We start from the raw sequence: 25,409 nt of genomic DNA, 5'->3' as shown, positions 1-25,409 counted from the left end.
TTGTGGTATTATGTTTTATTGTATTTCTCTGTGCCTCACCTTCGAGTGAGCTAGTGGTATTCGATCCTGGTAAGTGGCTTTATCGGACTAGATCCGAGGGACTGACGGGTTATTCCTGTTTAAGTGTGTTGCTACCCTTATGGGTGCGACTTGGGCACTTAAGCTGGAATAATTCGGGCGGTTCTGCCACAGCTGGTATCGGAGCGAATACCATCACAGAGAAGTCAATAAGTCATAATTTTCAACTTTTTCTAAAGTAAAACTTGCTAGAAACCAAAGTTGGATAGCTGTCAGGACGATAAGGATAGAGCTAGGACGTGAAGCCTTAGGAAATAGATGGGTAGCTAGGTGGCTATTTATATAGGCCATAAAGGCTACTACTAATATTAATAAGGATGCTATAGCAAGCACCCGAAAAATTAGTTAGGTCTGAGAAGACGACTAGAATGAGCATGCATCATGATTGTCGCATAATTGTTTCTTGTGCATCAACATGCTTCTCTCACCTTTACTCCAATAATAAAAACTTGTGAATAATGTGATGTACGGCTATGTTAGAAATGCCTTACCTCGTGTCAGTTTGGTAAGTCTTGTTAGGTCGTGATATGTGTTTCTCCTGCCTTGCCATCTAGGTAGTATTGTAATTGTTCAACCCTTTTTGCAAAACATTTTGTTGCTTGTTCTGTTCATAAAAAGATCCCCACCCAAACAACCTTGAGTTTAGCAAGTGAAACCTCCTTAAAAAAAATCCTACTTGTGTTGGTATTTTCTAGCCCCCTTGAGTGTTTTACCTTGAATTTACACCTGCACAGCTTATAGACCACCACAACTTGACCGCTAGACCAACCCAAGTCTCCTTGTGCACTTGTTATGTCAAAAAAAAATTTGTTGTTTGGTGTCTAGTTGCGCAAACCCTATCAAGGCCATGTTCTTTCCATAGATCCTGTCCCGAAACTTCATAACATTTCTATTGATCATCCTAGCCGATCCTGTTTGCCTACCTCTCTTTTCACCTGGATTTAGTACTCTCTTTCCTTGTGAATCATGTTGTGGCTTTATCATCTAAATCTCTGGATCCTTTAATGATTCTGCCCTATTATCTAGTTATCTGCTATAACCTGTTCTCAAGTATCGGATGCCAATCTTGCCTAAATCTCTCATTTCTGGTCATTCTCATACCCCCTTCTCCGAGGATCATGACACTTGTTTTATCAATTTATCTCTAAACGACATATCCATGTGGATTAATGGATGTTGCTGTTATCTTGGTTCTCTCATGTCTCTAAAAGCTCAACAATCTATTTTGATCTCATGGCCGGTTCATCCTCATATCAAATCTCATGCAAATCTCTGATCTGATAATCTCCATGTTGATCATAAAATAATTCTCTGAGTTGAAGAAAATTCTCATGTGATGCTCTTTTGCCAATAATCTCTACTTCAACTCCGATCACATTCTTATTTTCTGAGCCATACTCTCATGGGCTCCATCTGTCTGTGCTATGTGGATTTCTTATTGGTTGCGTTTGGTAAGGGTATTATGGCTAGCAACTGATGGTGCCGCGACGAGACCGAGAGCCTACTATGGTGCACACATGGTTGAGCTGCTCGGCACGCGCTGGTATCGCGGTTAATAGCCATGATACATTATGGAACTACACCGATATGCTATCTTTGATGAAGATTCTCTCAGAGTGATCGCTGCATTTTGTCTCAGCATGCCGCGATATTATATCCAAATCTATCCTCATTATCTTGTCAAATCCCATCTCCTGAATTTGCATCTATCTCCAGCCTGGGAGTTACATGCTTCTCCACCCTTAAAGATCTTCATCCGAATCTCGGGACGAGATTCTTTTTAAGGGGGGAAGGCTGTGACACCCCAGGTGTCAATTTCACGTTATGTCGCGAGATTTATCCTAATCTCGGATGCTCAGTAAAAATTTCTATTTCTCGATCGTGCCTATCTCTGTTTATCAGGCTTTCTCTCGGAAGTTCACCGAATTCAGAGTTAATCGATCGCGAGAAACAGCCAATTTCGGAGCGTGTTAAAACTTTTAATTCTCGGAACTCATGCAGGCTCGAAGATCATTCTCGAATTTTAAATCTCGTCTAAAGCTCATTAAATCAAACCCTTGACGACTGTTATCTGATCTGAGCCCGAATCTAATTCCTCGAACCTCGATCGATGTTCGACTATTTTAATCTGAATCCGTACTCTCAAAAGAAATACTCAGTATGTCGTCCTCTAATCATTTTTATCCGATTCGGCCAAATATCTTATGTCCGAACCAAATTCACAACCCGCATCGACAGTGCTTTTAAAAATATCACGATTCGCCTTCTCCGGCTAAAAATCCAAAGACGATCAAATCTTAAGACGATTTATTTTCCAATCACACGTAGGGAATTAATTTTCAAGCGAATTCAAAACAGACTCTCGGCCGAGTTAATCGCGCAACCTTCCGTTCGCCGAAACTCTAATTCGCTCTGTTCTCTGTAGAAACGAATTCCGCAGCAGCATTTTTATTCCAGGAAATAATTTAGCGCAGCCCGTTTGCGTGTTTAGGCCAACCCAAACCAGCCCAATTGGGCCCATTGGAAACCCTAACCCTAGGGCCTTCTATAAATAGAACCCCTCTCCCCTTGCAAACTGGATTTTATTCATCTACCCCCCTAGCCGCCATTTTCTTTTTCCCTGCCCCTTTCTTCCACACAGCAGCACGCAGGGAGCTCCCTCCCTGGATCCATGGCGTCCAAGCCCCTGTGCCCTCTCTCCCATGGCGTGAGGCCCTTACTCCTATCTCTCTACCAGCGCCGAGCCATGGTGGTCGCCGACCTCCCTGCTCCCTGCTGTTGCTCGCCTTGCTTGGATGAGAAGCAGCCGAGCGCCCTTCCTGTCCTCTTGGCGTGAGCTCCCTGTTCCTGTCTTCCTCACGGCTGCGCGCAGGAGCTCCTCCCAGGGCCGCCGAGCTCCATGTCCATGGCGTGGAGCAGCAGCTCCCATTCCCCGGCGACATTCTCCTCGTTGTCGTCCATGGCGCCCCTGCCAACCTCCCTGTCCATGGCCGCAAATCCTTGCGCCCTTCTCTGCGCAGCGCCCCTGCTGTGTTTCTCCCGGCGAGCTCTCTGCTCTCGGCCGCTGGCAGCCATGGCGCCCAGAAAAATCCCACAGCCGAACTCCCCCAGCCGAGCCCCCCAAGCAGCGCCCTCCCTGCTCCATAGCTCAAGCCCGAGCTCACCCCCTGGCGCTTGGATCCCTGGAACGCAGCAGCTCTGCCCTCTCTCCCATGGTTGTCCAGCCCCCTACTCCAAGGGCGTGAGCGCGCAGGGATCTGCTCGACGCCGCAGCGCCCAGCCATGGTGGCTGTAGGCCGAGCCCCTTTCCCGTGGACAGCCCCAACCTCCTCCTCTCTTCCCCACAAAACAGCAGACCCTATGTCGATCTTGTTTCGTCTCGCTGCCACCGCTGCGCGCATGCCAAGTGTTCGGCATAATGTCGAGGGAGATGTGTTGTTACAGCACGCCGTGATGCCGCCGTGTGTTCGCTGTTTTTGCGCAACCCCCTCCGCGACGCCGTCAAAACCCGTGGTGAGAAACACCCCGCTGCCCCTGCTGCTATCCTATTTTTTTTGTGTGTGCTCGGTAAAATGTTGAACTGTTGTGTGTGTTTCATCATAGCTAGACGTCAATGCCATCCGTCGCGCACGCGTGTTCGATGCGAGGCCGGTCGGGTGAACCACATGCATGCACAACTCAAATCCGATCCCGTTCAGGTTGATTGATTTATAGTTTACCATACGTATGATTTGGTTGATGTCATGCAGTGCACGTACATGTGTGGATGTGTGTAAAATGTTTTGGTTATACGCATTAGTAGATTCGCATTTGCGGTTGGAGAACAAGAAGTCGTTTGCTGTGTGCGATTTGTAGTTTGTCTAAATACGTTTTGGTCGATGTGGTGTGTATTGGTGTTTGAATATATGTGGCTGCGATGATTCATTTATGTGTCACGAGGATGGTTCGTGGATGGTATTAGTCATTGGTTAAAATACTTCGTCATAAAGCAGTGTGTTAGTCGTGGTAAATCTAATAAAACGTAAAGCATGTTTGGTGGTTTCCGCAGTCGGCTAATGAGTTAGTCTATGTTAAATATATTTTATGTGTTCCTCGTGGTGTAAGATAGAGTGGGTCGAAGATATAAACTATGAGACATGTGATTTGTGTTTAAGGACGAGAGGTGCGAACAATCGGTTAGTGTTTCACTTGTCTAGTCGATAAATGTGGTCATAAATAATTGTGCTCGACATAAATGTTTGGTCGTTGTATCACTTCCTCTATAATTATAAGTCGAGTCAAAATGCGGGATACTAGTGGTACGCTAGACGGGTGGTGTCCAAATAAATTAACCGGTCGATGTGGTAGTTGTCGTGTGTGATTTATTGTTAGTGAGTAGTTTGAATTACGAGCTATATGAGGACTATGTTGGAAACTAGTAGGCGGCGTGTAACTGCGTTCGTTTGGTGAATAATAGGTCGGTAGGTAATTGTTGGTGTCAGTAACAAATGTAGTCTTATGGAGTTTTACGCCATGTGTAAATGCCTCCACGATAGACCCCAAAAATGTGCTATTTAGGTGACTTGCGTGTTAACTAATTCAAGTTGAGCAGTGGTTGAGAAACACTTTTTAATCGGCTCCAACCCATGTTTTTGAGTTACGATGTCTAAAATGGTTCGCTAAGTCTTATACTGTGATTAGCCAACTCATGTTAAGTAGGAGTCGATTGCGTAAGTGATTGTGATATATAGGTTGTGTCTAGGATTGCGATAATAATGGGCAAGCCGATGTGTATGGTGTATAGCGGCCTATGTGATTGCGCTAGTTAGCCGAATTGTTAGATGCCTTTGGTTAAAGCTCATAATCACGATAAATTGCTTGTTGTGGTCTAAATGTGTATAGTTGTGGTCGCGGGCAAAAGAGTAGTAGTGCTCATGTGATGTCTAATTTAAAACACAAATTGTTGGGTGATTATCGTGAAGAATGCGTTGTTAATTGGTTGTAGCAATTTTAGTGCGCTAAATAACTTGGATGAAAATTAGTGAGTCTACTTGTTAGTCCTCATATGATTATTTTAACTCTAACAATTGGTAAAGTGTTAGAATAAGTCGAGTCTCTAGAACGCGGCAATTTTTGAAGTAAATGGAAGCTGAATTTTATTAATTGCTGTTTTGGACTGCACGCACTGTTTTAGTTGTGCTGTATGTTTGATGAACTAAATGGTGTTTTCTGTAGTTATGTGCTATAGAAAAGTGGTAGATAACTTTATTATCTTGCTGGTGTTAAAATTTGACAGTCATAGGTCTGACAGTTTAGGAGTTATGCTATTTACAAATTCAGTAACTGAATCTGTCCAAATTCTGTACAGATTTCAGAAACTGTATTGTTTGTTCAATTTAATGTTGCAATCTGTTCATGGTCATTATAAGAAAGTTGTAGATGCTTTTCTTATCTTGCTTGTGTTAAAATTTCATAACTATAGGCCTGACGGTTTAAGAGTTATGAATTTTACAACTTGGTTGCTGTGTTCTGTCCACCGTCAGAACAGATTTCGAAAACTGTGCTGTTTGATTTAGTTAAACATTGAATCACTTCTTAGTGATTATAAAAGTTGTGTAGTACTTTTGCTAAGCTTTTCAAAAAGTCTTAGATCACTCTTTTTGGTGGTCTGAAGATTTAGTTACATGTGTTTGAAGTGTGAAGACTGAATCTGTCCAGTTTTGGACAGCACAGCCTTCGTAGTATATTTCAACCTTGATACATGCTAAACCAGCCAGGGATGTTTATAAATAATTTGTAGAACATTTAATTAGCTTTCCAGAAAGTCCAAGATCACCTTGTTTGAATGCCTGAATCTTCAGTTATGAATTTTTAAAGTCATAAGACTGAATCTGTCCAAATCTGGACAGCGCTGTTGTATTAGCACGTTTTGACCTTGCTAAGTGTTGAATCATGTTGTGATGAAAATACCAAAGTTGTAGTTCACTTTATAAGCTTTCCAGAAAGTCCTAGTTTGATATTTTTGGACTAATAATTAAAGAGTTATGATTAAAACAAGTGACTGCTGTGCTGCTGTCCTAAAAATCTGCACATGCTCAAATGAATATTTAGTTCACCCTTTGGCTAAAAATGATTGGTTGGAACTAATTTCACATAGAATTGCCATGGCTAAGCTAGAGATGACATGTGTGTATTGTTTTATATGTTTCTTCTGTAGTTGATTGTGATAGATGAGTCCATCGACTTTGATGCATCGATCCTCTGTTAAACTTGTGTGTGATGCTTTTGTGTGATCAATAGAACTAATGCAAAGTCGTAACAATTAAATAAATGCGTGTACCTGTGATATCGTATTTGTGTTGCGTAAATAAATAAAATATGGTCGTCTTGTTAATGGTGTTAATGATGAACGCCGATAACGTACGAATAGCTAGCGCTTGCGTATAGTCGTTGCGGTGTCTTACTACTTGGTGTTTAGTTCGCTACCGTGTATTGTATATCTTGTGATAACTTTTCATTATATTCATACATATGCATCTTGCATCTCATTTAGGACCGAGAGATGATCGTGCAAGTGATGTGGTGCCAACCACAAGATGCAGTTGGTGGACAACCTGAAGAATGATGGACATAACCAGTGGATGCTCGCCAAGCGAGTACTCCCCCAGCAAACACTATCTAAGTGTTACATTAAAGGCAAGCCCCGGTTTTATGCATAACCGTTATATATGCTATTTTACTGCACTTAATGTTTGTAGGCTTGTACCGTGCACTCAAGTGTAGGAGTTGAATGAAACCCTAGTTGCATGAACTCAGGATTCCTTTTGAGATGGATACTAGTATGCTAGGTCGAGTAGCTGCTTTGCTAATTAGGAATCTCGGTAGAAGTCGAGTGATTTTTCTAGCACTCGCGCGAGGTCAGGAATTGGTTGTATCCACTTTGATAACATAATGGTGATGGTCTGTGGACACGGGTCCATGGGGACGCGTGGTCTACGAGATGAAAATTGGAATAAGGATTAACGTGCGGATACCTGTGTCAAGCGTTTGAACGTACTAAACACATACCGAGAAATATGGTAAATCGGTAAGCCTAGTACCTGAGTGAACCTGCCCGCAGATTGCCCTCCTCACGCGACCTGAGACGAGGTCTCCCATTCCGATTATGGTGGGTACAAGTGCGGTCACTGCACGACGGCCAGTCGGGGTCAGTGAGGCATTGTACGCCAAGGCGGTGAGCCCCTTTCTGTTGCCAGGGAATCGATGGGGACGGTTGATGTGTGTGGGGACGGAGTGCCCCTACATGTCGTGTGTTTAGGTTTACCTTGCAAGGATAAAAACTCGATTCGAATCGTCTGCTTCTCGCAGCTAATGAGACTGCTTGATCCATTGTACTGCATTGAGTAATAAGTGGAAATGAGGTGACTGGCAAAAAGATGTTGATTGCTTAAAAATGTTTGATATCATGTATGAGTAGCTAGGTACTCATCTAGTTTAAAAAGGATCATACTAAAACTTGAAAAGCTAAAACTTGATTTTAGACTCAGCTAGTGCTTTTGGCAAACCAAACCCCTCAGCCAAACAGCTGCATGTCTAGAGGTAGAGGAGTAGACTCCTCACACCGGGTAAGTCTAGCTGAGTATTAGTATACTCAGCCTTGCTTGTGGCACAATTTTTGCAGGTACTTCTTAGGATGAATTGTTGCGGTGTGACTTGGCCTCCATCCCTGCCACCGGGATAGATGGTCAAGTGGGTTACTGCTTCCGCAGGAGAGGACCAGGAGGAGTAGCGTGGCCAGGCTTCGCCATGTTACTCGGTTTTCTCCGTTAGTTATTTCCGCTGCATTAAAATTTATGGTTATTATTTCTGAAACTCCGATAATGTAATCACTATGATACTTATTAAATTTGTGGTATTATGTTTTATTGTATTTCTCTGTGCCTCACCTTCGAGTGAGCTAGTGGTATTCGATCCTGGTAAGTGGCTTTATCGGACTAGATCCGAGGGACTGACGGGTTATTCCTGTTTAAGTGTGTTGCTACCCTTATGGGTGCGACTTGGGCACTTAAGCTGGAATAATTCGGGCGGTTCCGCCACAATAATAAGATAGCTTGGAGAGATATAGGAGTAATCCAATCACATCTGCTAAAAAGAGGGTTTAAAAACAATTACACGATATGGTCAGAACATGGTGAGTTGGATCCGTGTGAAGTGCCTGGTAATGACGAGAGAGTTGTCAGAATTTTAGATCTTAAAGTTGATGGTAAAGTGGATAATGTGGATGCTAATCAAGATTTTGAAGAATTTGATTGTGAAGAGATGTTGCGCCATATGGAACCAGAAATGTTAAGTTCTGTGGGATCGCAGAAAGGGCTATCTAAAATGGAGGGACTGGAAAGTGCCTCAAAAGAACCTTTATATGATGAATCAAAGGGCCAAAGAGTTTACTACACTGCGTACAGTTCTAGAACTTCTGAAGTTGAAGGCTAGCGCCGGATGGTCTGATACTAGCTTCACAGATCATTTGAATTTTGTGTCTCAATTACTACCAAAACCCAACAAACTACCAACAAGCACTTATAAAGCGAAGAAGCTTATATCTCCCATAGCTCTGGGTGTGCAAAAAATTCATGCATGTCCGAACCATTGTATTCTGTATCGTGGCGATTTTGAGAACGCATCAAGATGCCCAGTTTGCAATGTCAGTCGATACAAGAAGAGCTACAATCAAGACTGTGTAAAAAAAATTCCCGAAGAAAAATAAAAACAAGAAATCCACTATTGGACCTGAAAGTGACGATGACACTTTTGATGACATGGATGGGAAAAAGAAGTCAAAGAACCCAGCTTTGGTGATGTGGTATCTTCCAGTAATTGATCGCTTAAAACGTTTGTTCTCAAATCCTAGGGAGGCTGAGCTTATGCGTTGGCATGCTGAAAATCGCAAGCAGAATAACAAACAGATTCGACACCCTGCTGATGCATCACAATGGAAAAATTTTGATCTTATGTATCCTGAGTTTGCCAAAGAAACCAGAAATGTAAGATTTGCTTTGGGTACAGACGGAATGAATCCATTTGGTGAAAAAAGAAGTGTACATAGCACCTGGCCCGTGACTTTAACGATGTACAACCTTCCATCATGGCTGTGTCACAAAAGAAAGTATATTATGTTTACTATTCTTATTCAAGGTCCGAAATCAGCTGGTGTTGATATTGATGTGTTCCTAGAACCTCTTATGGAAGATATGACAAAGCTCTGGAATGAAGGAGTTAGAATATGGGATGAGCACTACCGGAATCAGCTTCTTTGCCGTGTGTTCTAAACACACGGCAAAGGCTATTTTACACTCGGCAAAGCCTTTGCCGAGTGTAACACTCGGCAAAGAAGGCTCGGCGAACTGTACATCGGCAACAGCTTCTTTGCCGAGTACTTTTTGTCGGGCACTCGGCAAAGACTTTGCCGAGTGCCATTTGGCACTCGGCAAAGAAAAGTCACCGTCACGGCGCCAAGTGACGGTGACGGATCCTTTACCGAGTGCCAACGGCGACACTCGGCAAAGACTGGTCTAGTGGACCCCACAGCCAGTCTCTGTGCCGAGAGCCCTAGTAGGCACTCGGCAAAGGAGGTTTCTTTGCCGAGTGTCTGGTGGACTGGCACTCGGCAAAGAACCCTCCAGTGGGCCCCTTTGCCAGTCCCTTTGTCGAGTGCCTTGGCAACGGCACTCGGCAAAGACATCTTTGCCGGTTCCCAGGTTTCCTTCTTTGCCGAGTGCCATGGTCAGCACTCGGCAAAGATGGCTTTACCGGTTCCCAGGTTTCCTTCTTTGCCGAGTGCCATGGTCATAGCACTCGGCAAAGCGACCTTTGCCGAGTGTTACACTCGGCAAAGTGACCAGGATGTCCCTTTTTTATTTGTTTTTGCTGTTCCATCCAAACAAACAAAAGATATATATCATTCACATCACATTATATATCATTCGCATCACAGAATCAACACATTTATCATCAACACCATATATATCACAAATATCACCACATAAATCAGGTTTCACAGCACATAAGTCTCATTAAGTATCTCACAAGACCAAGTATAACTAACATCACCAACACTCACAAATATAAGTTTGGATCATCACAAAACAGATATAAGTCTGGATCATCACTAACATCACCAAGTATCTCACAAGACCAAGTCTAGCCAAACATCACCAACACTCACAAGACCAAGTCTGGATCATCAACGAGGTGGGCATCTGGACTGGTTCGGCGAAGGGCTGGACGAAGCATGAGGGTTGTTCGACGCCGCCGATTGACGCTGCACAGAGAATAGATTGTATGTGTGAGAACATATGAATATATATCATGCAGTACTAAAATTTTGATACTCACAGGAGTAGTGAACTCAGCAGGGTCAGTTGCAGGGAACAACGGAGGTGGTGGAGCATGACCCTGTGCGGCGCCAAGGCTCTGCACGTACGCGAACAAATCCGACATCCTCTTCTCCAGCTCCTCACGTTGCCTCCTCTCATCATCTAGCTGAGTCTGTAATATTTCGCCCTAATGTTACGATAATGCAAAGAGAAGATATATAAAAATTAATGAACGATGAATAGATAAGGAATAACCTGGAGTTGCTGGATACGATGCTGTGAGGTGTCCTGCCGAGGTCGTATGGCTGGGCTCGCGCTCGTGCTCCTTGCTCGCACCTGAGAGAGAGTGGGAGTGGAGGACGAGTCGATTGCCCCGTCGGCAATCCAGTACCGCCCATGCCTCTTGCCTCCTCCGACCCTCATGAGGACATCTCCGTCGATGTCCTCGGTCCTCGGATCGTAATCTGGCCCATGGACCTCCTTGGCCATTGCGGTGTACTCACTGAGTCGGCTGTGGATGGCGGGGTTGGTGTACGCCTCGGGCCCGTCATCCGGGTTGTAGGTGACGTCGGACGTCGCCTTCCCCTTGTGGGCCATGGCATATGCCGAGAACGTGGAGCAAGGCGCGCCACCATGTGCCGCCGACTGCGAGAAAACCAACGATATGGTTAGAAATCATGTCTAATCGAAAGTTATATACCTAAATAAAAAAGAGCGCGTACCCATGCTTCCGCGTATTTGCCCAGGCTGCGGCTGCCTTGATGGTGGGAGGGACCTTGCATCAGCAAACGCCGTTCCCGGCTAGCGTTGTGCGCCTCGTCCCACTCAGCCGAGCACCACCTCTGCACCATCTTCTCCCAGCACTCAGGATGCGCGGCGCACCAATGAGGAATCATCTAAAAAAATATAAGTACACCGCATATCAGAAGATAAGAATAAGCATATTTAGTACCAATAATAAAGTTTTGTATTTACCTGCAAGTACTGGTCCGCAGTCAATGACATGGTTCGGGCGTCCTTCTTGGTCACCTTCTCCCCAAGGACGGAGCCGTGGTAAGTGACGATGGCCTGGATGCGCGCCTCGTAGTGCATGTCCACGACGAGCTTCTTACAGCACGTCGTAGACACCACATCCGCCCTGGCCTCGTATCCAGCATCGCACCTGAAGAAATCCTACATACAAAGACGATGTATCCATACATTATTTAAAGAATATGCAACAAATGCGACTTATTAAACAATATAGTGCGAGAAAGACTTACCCACAGCTCTTGCTTGACCCGCTCCGCCTTGTTGTTGAATTGTCTGCCGTCCCGATCTACTGCATCGGGGGCGACGGCGTAGTGGTCGAAGGTGTACGCTGGGCTCGTCACTCCGGCGTACTCGACAAGCCCAGGGAAGTGTTCCCGGCATAGAAGGCCGAGGATGCCATTGGGGTTGCGGCCGTGACCCCCTGCAGTCTCCAAAACCATCCAAGACCTGTCGAAGTGATTAAGATGAAGTATTAGTTTCTATTATTAATTTGAACATATAATATGAAAAAGCAGCAACAACATCTAAAGTTACCTACCTCTCTCCATCGGGTCGTATGAGGGGACGTCTGTCACGAAGAATGGGTCGCTTAGGTAGGCTCGCGGGACCTCGCAGGTAGGTACTCCTCGAACCTGAGGAGCCAGAACCTGAGACGCCCTGCTGAGCGGCGGCGTCGTCGTCGTCGTCCTGCTGCGCCGCATCGTCGTCGTCCCGCTGTGCCGCATCGACAGCGGCTTGCTGCTCCACCTGCTGCTGTACAGCGTCGTCCTGCTGCGCCTCCTCCTCCGTCCTACGGGTGCTCCTCCTCCCCCTCCCCCTCCTCGTCCTCGTCCCACCGCCCACCATCTTTGTCCAACAACCTGCAATTAAGAGTAAACAATTAAGCACAGATAAAAAAATATGTATTTAGAAACATATGCAAAATAAATGAAATATAGCATTACATCGATTAAAAATAATCTTCATATGTGTCCGGGTTAGCCGGATCATAAGTGTCATCATCACTATCAACCATTTCATAGTCAACATCATCTGAAGGCGCAACTTCGTCATTGGCATTGCCTTCAAGTATTTCTAAGTCATTCTCATTTTGCACCTCATCATCCTCGTCATCAACAACCATTTCAATATCTACTTCCATTCCGATCGCTTCGGTTAAGTCTATCTCAAATTGCCCTTCGAGCCCATCTTCTTGGAAGAACTCTCCGTCATATGTGTCCGGGTCTAAGTTATAATCTTCATCGTTTGGAACAGGTAATTTAGCGTACCCAGAAAATTTCCTGACCCTATAGGCAAAGCCATTGGCTACTTGTCTCAACTCGGCACTCATAGACGGCTCTCTTTGGCCCTGCAAGTTCAAACACGCTAGATTGTTATATTATTCGCACGTAAGAGCAATTTGGAATAACAAACTAAGCACGTACCTTATGTTTAAACCAGGAAATGAAATCGGGCAATCCATTTCCCGCACCCTTTCTAAGAAGGGTATCATATTCCTGTGGAGTTGGGTCCCTTGATCGACGCCAGAATTCATGAATAAATTGCTCCATGTATGGCGTCACCTCTTCAAGGTTGGTCAATACATATAGCATGATATGGCGCCACTCTTCATGTCTCAGGGTCTTGGTGGTCGAACCACTCGCGCTTCCGAGTTGCCCTCGAAAAATGCTGAGGTTCGATTCATTGCCGCCATCATTGTAACGAGGGGGTGGATTATGCACGCTCGGCAGTTTGTCACCATAGTAAGTTGTTGTGAAGTTTGACACCTCCTCCAGTATGTATGCCTCTGCAATGGAAGCCTCGATTTTGCATTTATTTCTACATTTCTTTCGGATACTCTTTAGACATCTCTCGATTGGATAGCACCAACGTCCCTGCACGGGCCCCCCCATTCGTGCCTCATATGGGTTAGGAGGATTTTACCATCAGTCCATCAGCTGCTTCAACATCGACCTGGGTGGGTTTGCCCTCGTCCCAGGCATAGAACAACGAGCTCGAGCGGTAGTGCACTGCCATACCCATTCGGACAAGCACTTCTCCGTTCTTGCACCGGTGCTTCTAGTCAAGAACACAAAGGGCTGCTAAAAGTTTTGCATTGACTACTGTGAGCTAAATGACAAGACATCCATGGATAAGTTCTCAATCTCTATGGTCGATGATCTACACTATGAGCTCTATGGTGTCAAATACTTCACAAAGCTATACTTGTCGTTCGGCTATCACCATGTGAGGATGCATCCTATGGACATCAGAAGACGACATTCTATACCCACCACTACCACTTCAAGTTCCTTGTCATGCCCTTGAGAGACTCAACAATTAGACAATTAGACAACAAATTAGACAACAGTGTTTACCTTGGAGGCGGGCGAACGGAGGCGGTGGGGCGCGGCGGTGGGGCGCGGGCGGCCGGGCGCGGCCGGCGTTGAGGGCGGCGGCGCGGCCGGCGTTGAGGGCGAGCGCGCGCAGGCGGCGAGCGCGCGAGGGCAGGCGACGGCGGTGAGAGGCGCGGGAAGACGGCGGCGGTGAGAGGCGCGGGAAGACGGCGGCGCGCGAGGGCAGGCGACGGCAGCGAGCGCGCGTGGGAAGACGGCGGCGGTGAGAGGCGCGGGAACAAATTAAGAAGAAGCAAAGCCAGAAGGAAGAAGAAAGCCGGCCGCGCGGCCGGTTAAAGTTTGTTTCTTTGCCGAGTGCCCGTGATCCGGCACTCGGCAAAGATTTTTTTAAAATATTAAAATATTCTTTGCCGAGTGCCGGATCGGCGGCACTCGGCAAAGAGTTCTTTGCCGAGTGTCCCCCGTTGCGGCACTCGGCAAAGGTTCTTTACTACCTCTTTGCCGAGTGTCACACATCTAGCACTCGGCAAAGAAGTCTTTGCCGAGTGTCATCCCTAGACACTCGGCAAAGTGCATTTGTATTTTTTTTATTTTGTCTCCCAAACTTTTTGTGGTATGTTCCTACACTATGTAGATCTACATGTATCATTTGTGGACAATTTTAACAGAGTTTGAAATAGCTAGTAGATTTAGTTTGTTTATTTGAATTTCTTCGGAAAATTCAAATTTGAACTGCAGGTCACTCAAAACTTGGAAAACCGTGCATGAAAAAATGATATTCATGTTACTTAGCATAAGTTACGACCGATTCCATGAGCGGACCGAAAACTTCGAGCAACATGCTCACTAAACATGGCCGTGAACTTGCCATCCACATGTTTAAAAATTGTATAAAACACAAACAAAGTCAGAAAATCATGAAACTTGTCCACGTGTCATGATATCATATGTACAGGTTGTGATAAAAAATTGAGAATGTTTGGAGAAAGTTGTGAGACATTATGTGTAGAAACCTAAGAGAACCACACATGAAATCATAGAGTTTCAATGTGGATCTCTTAGGTTTGTACACATAGTGCGTTACAACTTTCTCGAAACTTTTTCAAATTTTTATCACAGCCTCTACATATGATATCATGACACGTGGACAGGTTTCATGATTTTCTGACTTTGTTTATGTTTTATACAATTTTTAAACACCTGGATGGCAAGTTTACGGTCATGTTGAGTGAGCATGGTGCTCGAAGTTTCCGGTCCGCTCCTGAAATCGGTCGTAACTTGTGCTAAGTAGCATGAATATCATTTTTGCATGCACGGTTTTCCAAGTTTCGAGTAACCTGCAGTTCAAATCTGAATTTTCCGAAGAAATTCAAATAAACAAACTAAATGTACTAGGTATAGAAAACACTGTTATAATTGTCCCAAAATGGTACATGTTGGTCTACATAGTGTTGGAACATACCACAAAAAGTTTGGTGACCAAAATAAAAAAAATAAAAAAATGATTTGCCGAGTGTCTACATAGGACACTCGGCAAAGACCCTGTTTGCCGAGTGCCAGATATTTGACACTCGGCAAAGACTGACGGCCGTCAGTTGTAGACGGCCGCTAACGGCCCTTTGCCGAGAGCCGTATTTGCCGAGTGCTTGACCCTCGGCAAAGCAGTCTTTGCCGAGTGCTTGGATGTGCCGAGTGTTCTACACTCGGTAAACTAACTCTTTACCGAGCGCAGAACTTTGCCGAGGGCGGTACTCGGCAAATTCTGCTTTGCCGAGTGCCCGATAAAAAACACTCGGCAAAGCCTTCGGCACTCGGCAAAGGCACGGATTCCGGTAGTGGAGTATTGCCGTGAGTATTTCAACTTAAGAGCAATTATATTTGTTACCATCCATGATTCTCCCGGTGGCGCCACACTATCAGGGCAAAAGACTAAAGGAAAGAATGGTTGTGTAGTGTGCGTCGATGGAACTGCTTCCATGTACCTTAAATCATCCAAGAAGTTGGTGTTCATGGGACACAGACGGTTCTTGATGAAGCAGCATAAGTACCGAAAGATGAAAGAGGAATTTAACAATCAACTGGAAAGTGAAGGTGCACCAAAGCCTTATAGTGGGAAACTTGTTTTTGAAATTGTAAAGAACATTCATGTTGTATTCGGAAAGGGAAATAACAAAGGAGAAAAGAGAAAGAGAACTGACCCTTCAACTTACACAACTTTCAAGAAGCAATCAATATTTTTCAAGTACCTCCCATACTGGAAGGATATGGAAATTTGCCACAGCATTGATTTGATGCATGTAACAAAAAATGTTTTTGACAGCATCATTGGAACCTTGCTGGGCATGCCGAGTAAGACAAAAGACGGACTTAAATCACGCAATGATCTAGTAGATCTTCAAATCAGACCGGAACTTCATCCAGTGGATAGTGGCAAAGGGAAGCCTTACCTCCCCCCAGCTAGCTACAACTTGTCAGTTGAGGAGAGAACAAAGATTTGCAAATGTTTGCGTGGGGTCAAAGTGCCCACAGGTTTCTCATCCAATATCAGCAGACTAGTCAGGATGAAGGACTTGTCTCTATTTGGCTACAACTCTCATGACTGCCATGTGATGATGACGGTGTTCCTCCCAATTGCGGTAAGAGCCCTCGAAACAGAGCATGTCAAAGTTGTCATCACACGCTTGTGTTACTTTTTCAATGCGGTTTCACAAAAAGTAATAGCTTTAGAAGACTTGGACTATCTAAAGGCATACATCATCGAGACTATGTGCAAGCTTGAAATGTGTTTTCCTCCATCATTTTTTGATATGCAAGTACACCTAATCATACATCTCGTGGATCAGATAAAAATATTAGGGCCACTATATTTACATCATATGTTTCAGTTGGAGCGATACCTGGGAGTATTAAAAGGTTATGTGCGAAATCGCGCTCACCCAGAGGGTTCAATCATGGAGGGATACACTACAGAAGAAGTGATTGAGAGCTGTATAGATTACATCAGTGACAGAACAATGATAGGTGTGCCTGTACCTAAACATGAGGGTAAACTATGTGGGAGAGGGAGAATGGGCAAGAAAACTTTTCGCGTTGAGGATTACAAGCTAGTACATTGTGCTCATGGTAGTGTACTACAACATCTCACGATAGCCGAGCCTTACATAGAGGAACACCTGAATGAGCTTCGTAAAGAAAATCAGAACCACACAGAGGGCTGGATCATGAGGGAGCACAAACATCGTTTCAGCGAATGGTTAATGGACAAAAACATCCCATTCGGAGACTCTTCGGAAGAGAAAACAATGAAGAATTTGGCTTCTGGGCCATCGTGTTTTGTGACATCATGGCAAGCATATGACATCAATGGGTACACATTCTACACTAAATCAAAAGACATGAAAAGTGTTGCACAAAATAGTGGTGTTCGTATCGATGCTTTTGACCTACATGGACAGAAGACCACATATTTTGGATTCATAGAGGAAATATGGGAACTTGATTATGGCCCAAGCATGAAAATACCCTTATTTAAGTGCCAATGGGTACAACATCCCGTGGGGGTGATAGTGGATAACTACGGACTCACACTGGTAGACTTAAAGAAAGTAGGATATAAAGATGACCCGTGGGTTCTCGCCGAATGTGTTGCACAAGTGTTCTATGTACTCGATCCAGCAGATGAGAAGATGCATGTAGTTATTTCTGGAAAGCAAAAAATTGTTGGAGTTGAGAATGTGGGAGACCAAGATGAGGAATACAATAAGTATGAAGAGATGTTCGTCTTTAACGGTTCAGAGAGAATCAAGCGTGTGGAAAAGAAAATTGATAAGAACTTAAAGCCATACATGCGGAAAAATGGTAGTTCATGAAAAATTGTATGAATCAAATTGTATTTGTTATCATGTATGATCGACTATGAATTGTGGTTGCCAATTAATTTAAAATCTCTCTAGTTATCTATGTGTGCTATTATAATTCATTTAAATTGTATTTGCATATTATTGTTAAAAATTAAATATTAATTCATTTAAATTGTATTTGCATATTTCTGTTAAAAATTAAAATTATTTTCATATTTAAATTGTATTTTTCATATTTTTACAATCACAGGCGGTTTTGTCTTAGGGTCCGCTTGTGAAAAGGATAGAGCACCACAGGCGGTCCTAAACAAAAACCGCTTGTGATACTATTACATCACAGGCGTACTAAACCGCCTAGGACATCACAGGCGGTTTTCTAACCGAACCGCCTGTGATGTAAAAAGCCTACCGCTTGTATAGAGCCAAATTGTACTAGTGGTACATTGGAAGGGCAGCAGCTGCTTGAGGACGACCCCACAGTCGTGTACCTCACTGCATACCTGCTCACCCTGGATGCTCAGTATGATTTCTTGGCTCGGTACCACCGTCAGATGATTGCCCGAGCAGAAGATGCAGAGAAGCGCAACCATCAGCTCCATGAGGATCTCACCACAGCTCAAGCCTGTGTAGCTACCTTGGAAAGTCGTGAAGTCATTGTTGTTGAAGCCCTGAAGCAAGCCAAGGATGAGTATGTTCAGAAGTTGATGGAGGCCTACTTGGTAACCCATAACCAACGTAGAGCCCTTCGGATCCAAGAGCCCGCTTCATCCAACCCAGTTCAACACATCAAAGTCGAAGATCCCTAGATTCTTGAAGGTCACCTGGTCTCTATCAAAGGAGAGAAGAAGGCTTGGGAACTCCCGAAAGGAGCCATAGTCTTGGAAGGAATGCCAGTCTTCCCTCAGGCTATGGATAAGCAAGAGCACCCTGAGTCCTCCCAAGATCCCCCGCCAGAGTTGTTTGAGTCCCTCACCATGAAGAAGATTCCAGCACCATCCCTTGAAGTCAAGGAAGAAGCTGCAAGCACCCCGCCAGCACCGCCGCCCTCTGAGGAACTACAAGAGCCAGTCCTGCTTGAAGAAGAGTTCGACCCCATCTTGCCATCTCAGTCACCACCAGAAGAGGTCATCAACATCAGCTCCCTCTTAACACATCCAAGAGATGTCTCAGATTGAAGTTGTGAGCCAGCCTTGCCAGAAGAGAAGCTGCCAGATCTGAGTTAGTTATGCCCAGTCCTTTGCATGCATTGGGTAGTGAAGTTTTTCTTCACTTTGGCCAGAGCCCTACATGTATGAGAGGTAATCGTGTAGACTCGTGTTTTGCAAAACTCTAATTGTGTGGCCCCCTAGGGCATTTCAAAATGAATTTCGCTTGATGTTTTCTCCTCTTTTGAGTGCATATGTGATGCTTTAACGTTAGTGCTCATAATTCGCGTTTAGCATAGTTCTCAATTCAGGAGCTGAGCAATAGTAGTTATGCTTAGTCCCCGAATCCAAGTAGTTCGTGATTTGGAAAACTCTATTCCTCCCTTATTCAAAACATTTGATTTGTTTGTGCTTATCATTGCTGAGCTTGTGTGTTTTCTTTCTTTTTAAGAAAGGTTTTCTCTAAAAACATAGATAACAAATTAGAGCTAATCCTCACCTTATGCTTCCATTCTCATCTTAACCCATCTCAAGAGAAAAGCACCTTACCCAAGAAGATACCGGGAAGCTTACCCTTGAAGCCTGGAATAAGCTACAGAAGAAACCTATCCAGCCGCTCAGTCAAAAGGACCGACCATGAGAATCGAAGCACTGCCCCTAAGTCAAAATAAAAAGGAAAAGAGGACAAAAGGAGTTATTACCATACAGAGAGGCAAAGATTCTTGGAACCAGAGACCACAAACATCAGGGTCATTGACCCCACCACTCACCCATGCCCCCTGCATGCGTGCTCCACCCCCATACGCACTATCACCACCCCATGCCCCCTTTCCAGTGCACCCACCTCCATTACCGCCAGCAACACCATCCCCCCTCCATCGCATCTATTGCCTCGTGTCACCTGCTCCATCACCGCCAATCCGCACCCGAGCACCCCCACTCGCCTATAAAACCCCCACCAGCTCCCTCAGTTCCTATTCCGCTGAAAGCAAAACACTCCCGATAAAAACCCCTCTGCCAAATTGCAAGCAACTCCATTTTCCACTCCCTTGCTCCTAAGATCATAATGCTTGGTGATTCTTGGATTGAAGACTATTGTACATGGTTCATAGTCTTTGGTTTCCTCCTCTGTATGATGGTAATACTCTTTGATAGAATCCTCCAATGGGAAGAGCAAAGAGAAAGAAAGGGTCAATGAAAAGAAGATGGTGAAGATAAGATAAGAAGAAGGTTCTCCCAGAATCAACCCTGTGCCAGTCATCTCTCTGCAGCCTGCTCAAGCAGCAATAGCAGAAGAAGGCCCCGTAACACCCTTGTTATGAGGTACTTCATGGAGTTCAAATCCCCAAGATTCAAGAGTTCTACCCTCATTCTTTTTAAGTGGGGTAGTGTTCCAGTAAGGTTCCTGCTATGGAGAAAAAGAAGAAGGCTTGTAGCAAGCTTGTGGAGGACTAGATCATCGAAGCTTATAAGTTTTTGGATGAGAAGTGGTCACCCAAGTTCCGTTGATGAAGCACCAGAAGACCAATCAAGGAAGGAATCAATGTGGGAGTTCGTTAGAGAAAGGTTTGCGTGTTGGCATCGATGCTTCTTCAATAAGCTAGCTGCCATGCGAAACCTAGAAGCCTGAAGATGATCCTTGAGTAGCCAGTATCAGCGTTTGCAATCGGCAACCAGATGCTCCTCAAGGCCAGATCTTGTTGAAGTTCCATCTCCTCGAAGAGTTGCAAAGTGAAGATATGTAGTTGAAGTAAAGCTATACCCATAACCCTTCTAAGCCGAATCTCGAGGACGAGATTCCTTTTAAGTGGGGTAGATTTGTAGCATCCCAAAAATTCAAATCCTGAAATTTTCTCAAACTCGCTCTAAATTCAAAATGAATTTCAAATTTCATTTCAAAATGTTTGTTTGCAAGTTGATATCAACAAATAAAATATAGTGGTCTATATTTTCTCCAAAATCCTCCTCAAAATATCCTACAAATATTTCCCCAGTGATCCCCTCGAGTTCTTTCCAGAAATACTGCTCAAATATTCCACCAATAATCCTCCAGATATTTTCCTGTCGAGAAATACCTTCAGAATCATTTTTCAAGTCCCTACAAATATTTTCTTCATAACTTTCCTCATGCTCATACGTATACGTATGCCTCCGGTGTCGTATGTTGAGCTCTACAAGCTAATTACACTCATATAAGACAAATCCATGCTAATCTCCCACTAATCCTCTCATCCTCCCACTAATCCTCTCATCCCTCCCCCTAATCCCCCCACCATGGCTATAAATAGAGGGGCAAGGGCCTCCTCTCATCCCACCCCAAGCCATTTCATGGCAACTCTCTTCCCCCCCCCACACACACACCCACTTCATGTTCCACACAAGCACACACTAGCACAAGGATCGTTCGGTCGTTCTTCGATCGTTCGTCCCCATGTTCTTAGTTTGTTCGTTCGTTCGATCGATCGTTCGATCGTTCGTCCGATCGTTCATGGTTCGTTCGTCTGATCGTTCGATCGTTCGTCCGTTCGTTCATCCAAATAATCTTGTTCCTGTCGTTATGCTGCCGAAATTCTGATCGTTCGTTTGTTCGATCATTCGATCGTTCATCGTTTGTTCATAGTTCCTATTCATTGTTCATCGTTCGTTCATAGTCCCTATTCATCGTTCTTCCAGATAATCTTTGTCCTGTCGTTACGTTTGTCTGTTCGTTCGTCCAAATAATCTTTTTCCTGTCGTTATGCTGCCGAAATTCTGATCGTTCATTCGTTCGATCATTCGATCGTTCATCGTTCGTTCATAGTTCCTATTCATCGTTCGTTCATAGTCCCTATTCATCATTCTTCCAGATAACCTTTGTCCTACCGTGATGCTGCCAAAATTTCGATTGTTCGTTCGTCCGATCGTTCGTCCATAGTTCCTATTCATCGTTCATCGTTCATCGTTCGTTCATCGTCACTATTCATCGTTCATCGTTCGTTCATACGAACTATTCACCATCACTATTCATCGTTACTATTTACCATTACTATTCACCATCGTTACTATTCATCGTTCCTATTCACCGATCATCCGATCACCCCAAATTTCAACTACTCATCCATCATGCTGTCCAGTCCACCTAAGACCAGCCAGACCCATACTCCAGTCATACGAACTCCGGTGACTGTGATTTTCCTTCTAGTGGGAACTTCTCATCTGGTCACCCATCCCAGGTTTCTCCAAGTTGAGCACGCTTAACTTTGAGATTCCTTCGAACCAGGCTTCCAAACTCCGATTCCAATAATTCTTGTTTCTAAATTCTTATCAGATTATTCCCTATCCAACCATGTCATCCCTTAAGCATGGTTCATGTTCCAGAAAACTCCCAAAATACTCTTGTCCCATATTCTGCCTATAACTCTCATGTTCATACTAAGTCAGACGATTCATTCGTCACTATTCTCACCAACAGTGAACTTCACTGTGCTACACCACATACACCCAGCTATAAATACACCCAGCTACCCTCTCCCTCTCCACACACACTCAACACCCTCAACCAAGGCAAACACCCCACCCACTCAGTTACTCCGCTCTGCCGGCTACGCACATAGTGTCGCTTCGCCTCCAATCCACCCTCCTGGTAAGCACCTTCGCTCCACCACTAGTAGTATCTCAACACCACATACACAGATTCTACTCAAGACTCTACCCATCAATATATCACTATTCTGACCACTATACTAAATATTTGTTGGTATACTTGCTAGTTTGTATGTTTGCTTGTTCATGTTTCATAGTTATCGGAGCGTTCGTGTCGTCTCGTGAAGGCCAGATCTGCAAGTCTACGCCAGGCGATGGAGCCAGAAGCCAGTTCCGCGAGCTCTCCTTCCCCCTTCGCCGGATAAGCACGGTAAGCTCACTGGATTCCTTTTATGCATAAATTACCTATGTTTTACAATCACAACCCTCAGCCTGTTATTTTATGCATGATATGATTTTGAGACAAGTTATTATAGCCACCCATCCGCTTGCCGCAATCAATCCTTGATATATTTGTTACAAATGATTTGAGAAAAGGTGTGAGTTTTCAAAAGAAAATGCTTTTCAAAATGTGTATGATGAAGGGTTTTCACCCTTATCACCTTTGAGTAGGGATGATCAGGGACTCCCTGGTTTAGGGGAGGGCCTAAGGTGATGGCTCAGCTAGTTTAGGTGTGAGCAGAAGGATTGTCCCCTCATATAAGGACCGATTTGTCATCCTTCACTACATGTACTCATGATTAGTACAACCACTCGAGACTGTATGGGCAGTCACTCAATCTGAACTCGTACGGTCCAACCCCAGGGTTATGAAGGCTGGGGAGCACCGGGAGGATAAGGAGGGGGAATGTTTTGTCCGGTTTGGACATGGCGGTGGCCTGACTCCTTCTGGTATAACCGTTAAGGTTAGGACGTGCGAGGAAAGAAAGAGATTCGGATTCGGATCTCATTGTCCATGAAATCGCAGAGCCGGACTAGTGGGTAAAGTGTACCCCTCTGCGTAGAGTTCAAACCTATTCGAATAGTCCGCGTCCACAGGAATGGACGAGTCTGGTGTGGTATGACAATTAGTGTTTTGTTTTCAAAAAAAAGGTGCGTTTGAGAAAAGTGTTTTTAAAAGGTCCGGCGGTTGAGCCGTGAGCTATGGTGGACGGGAAGTCCAGCAGCTGTTTTTGAAAATGAAACCCAGTGGGAAACTGATGAGATACCTAGATGGTTTAGTCCATGGGATTTTGTTCTAATATTGAAAAACTTCCTGCTCCTTTGGGAGAGGATGCGTTTTGAAAAATACAAAATGTTTTACAAAACAACCCTGCATAAAATATTGATGTTTCTGCAAAATATTCTGAGCTCCACATATTCCATGCATTATATCTGATTTCCCTATTCCGCGGGTGAAGGTGGACTGCTGAATACGTTTGTACTCACCCTTGCTTATTTGTTGTTTTCAGAAAAAAGAGATCGGGTAAGAGTTACGACTGTTCCTAACCTTGCCTGTGGCTGTTGGACCGCTGATTTGCTTCGCTGCGTATATCGGGCTGCTCAGCCCCACTCTGATGATATGTCCTGAGTTGTGGACCAACTCTTAAAGTTGATCACCACCTTTATAGGTTTGTCTCACTTAAGCAGATCTGGAACTATCTGATGTATAAATGTGTTTACTAGCCTCCTGGGACTAGTAATTGTATCACATGTGAGTCCCAGAGGATCTGGGGCGCTTCATTGGGTCTACTAACAAATTTACATGTGAAGAGTTTAGTAGGATCATGATACAAAAATTCGAGATGTCTATGATGGGGGAGTTGAAGTATTTCTTAGGATTTCAAGTCAAGCAACTCCAAGAGGGCACCTTCATCAGCCAAACAAAGTACATTCAAGACATACTCACCAAGTTTGGTATGAAGGATGCCAAGCCCATCAAGACACCCATGGGAACCAATGGGTATCTCGACCTCGACACGGGAGGTAAATCCGTAGATCAAAAGGTATACTGGTCGATGATAGGATCTCTACTTTATTTATGTGCATCTCGACCGGATATTATGCTTTCCGTATGCATGTGTGCAAGATTCCAAGCCGATCCTAAGGAAGTTCACCTTAGGGCCGTAAAACGAATCTTGAGATATTTAGTTCATACTCCTAAGTTTGGCCTTTGGTACCCCAAGGGATCCACTTTTGATTTAATTGGATATTCAGATGCTGATTGGGCAGGGTGTAAGATTGATAGAAAGAGCACATCAGGGACTTGCCAGTAATTGGGAAGATCTCTGGTGTCTTGGGCTTCTAAGAAACAAAATTTTGTAGCTCTTTCTATCGCCGAAGCCGAGTACATTGCTGCAGGCCATTGTTGCGCGCAATTGCTTTGGATGAGGCAAACCCTTAGTGACTATGGTTACAAATTAACCAAAGTCCCTCTCCTATGTGATAATGAGAGTGCAATCCGCATGGCGGATAATCCCATTGAGCACAGCCGCACTAAGCACATAGTCATTCGGTATCACTTTTTGAGGGATCACCAACAAAGGGGGGATATCGAGATTGCATATGTTAGCACCAAAGAACAATTAGCCGATATCTTTACCAAGCCACTAGATGAGAAAACTTTTACCAAACTTAGGCATGAGCTAAACATTCTTGATTCTAGGAACTTTGATTGATTTCTTGCACACATAGCTTATTAATATGACTAATGTGTTTTTCAAGTGTATTTCATGCTAAGTCACAGATTAAAAGGAAAATGGAGTCTTCGGCGAAGACAAGGCTTCCACTCCACTCCATCGAATTATTCATCCTTCGACGTCACTCCACACCGCTCTCCAATTTGGTATAATCTTCACTCATATTTTGTTTGCCAAAGGAAGAGAAAGTAATAATGGGCTTATATTTCCCTCACAAGTATCCGTTTTTGGCGATTCATGCCAAAGGGGGAGAAAGTATTAGCCCAAAGCAAAAGGACCGCACCACCACCAATTTCAAAAATGTAGTCTTTCAAATGTGTATTAAAAGAAGTTTTTCAATTGGTATCTTATTTTTGACATAATTCCAAAATTGGGATAACCTCTTCAAAATTAATATTTAAAACCC

The sequence above is a fragment of the Zea mays genome, chromosome 1 (genome assembly GCF_902167145.1).
Source record: "Zea mays cultivar B73 chromosome 1, Zm-B73-REFERENCE-NAM-5.0, whole genome shotgun sequence".
In the NCBI taxonomy this organism is placed as follows: Eukaryota; Viridiplantae; Streptophyta; class Magnoliopsida; order Poales; family Poaceae; genus Zea; species Zea mays.
Note: the sequence above shows the minus strand (reverse complement) of the source record.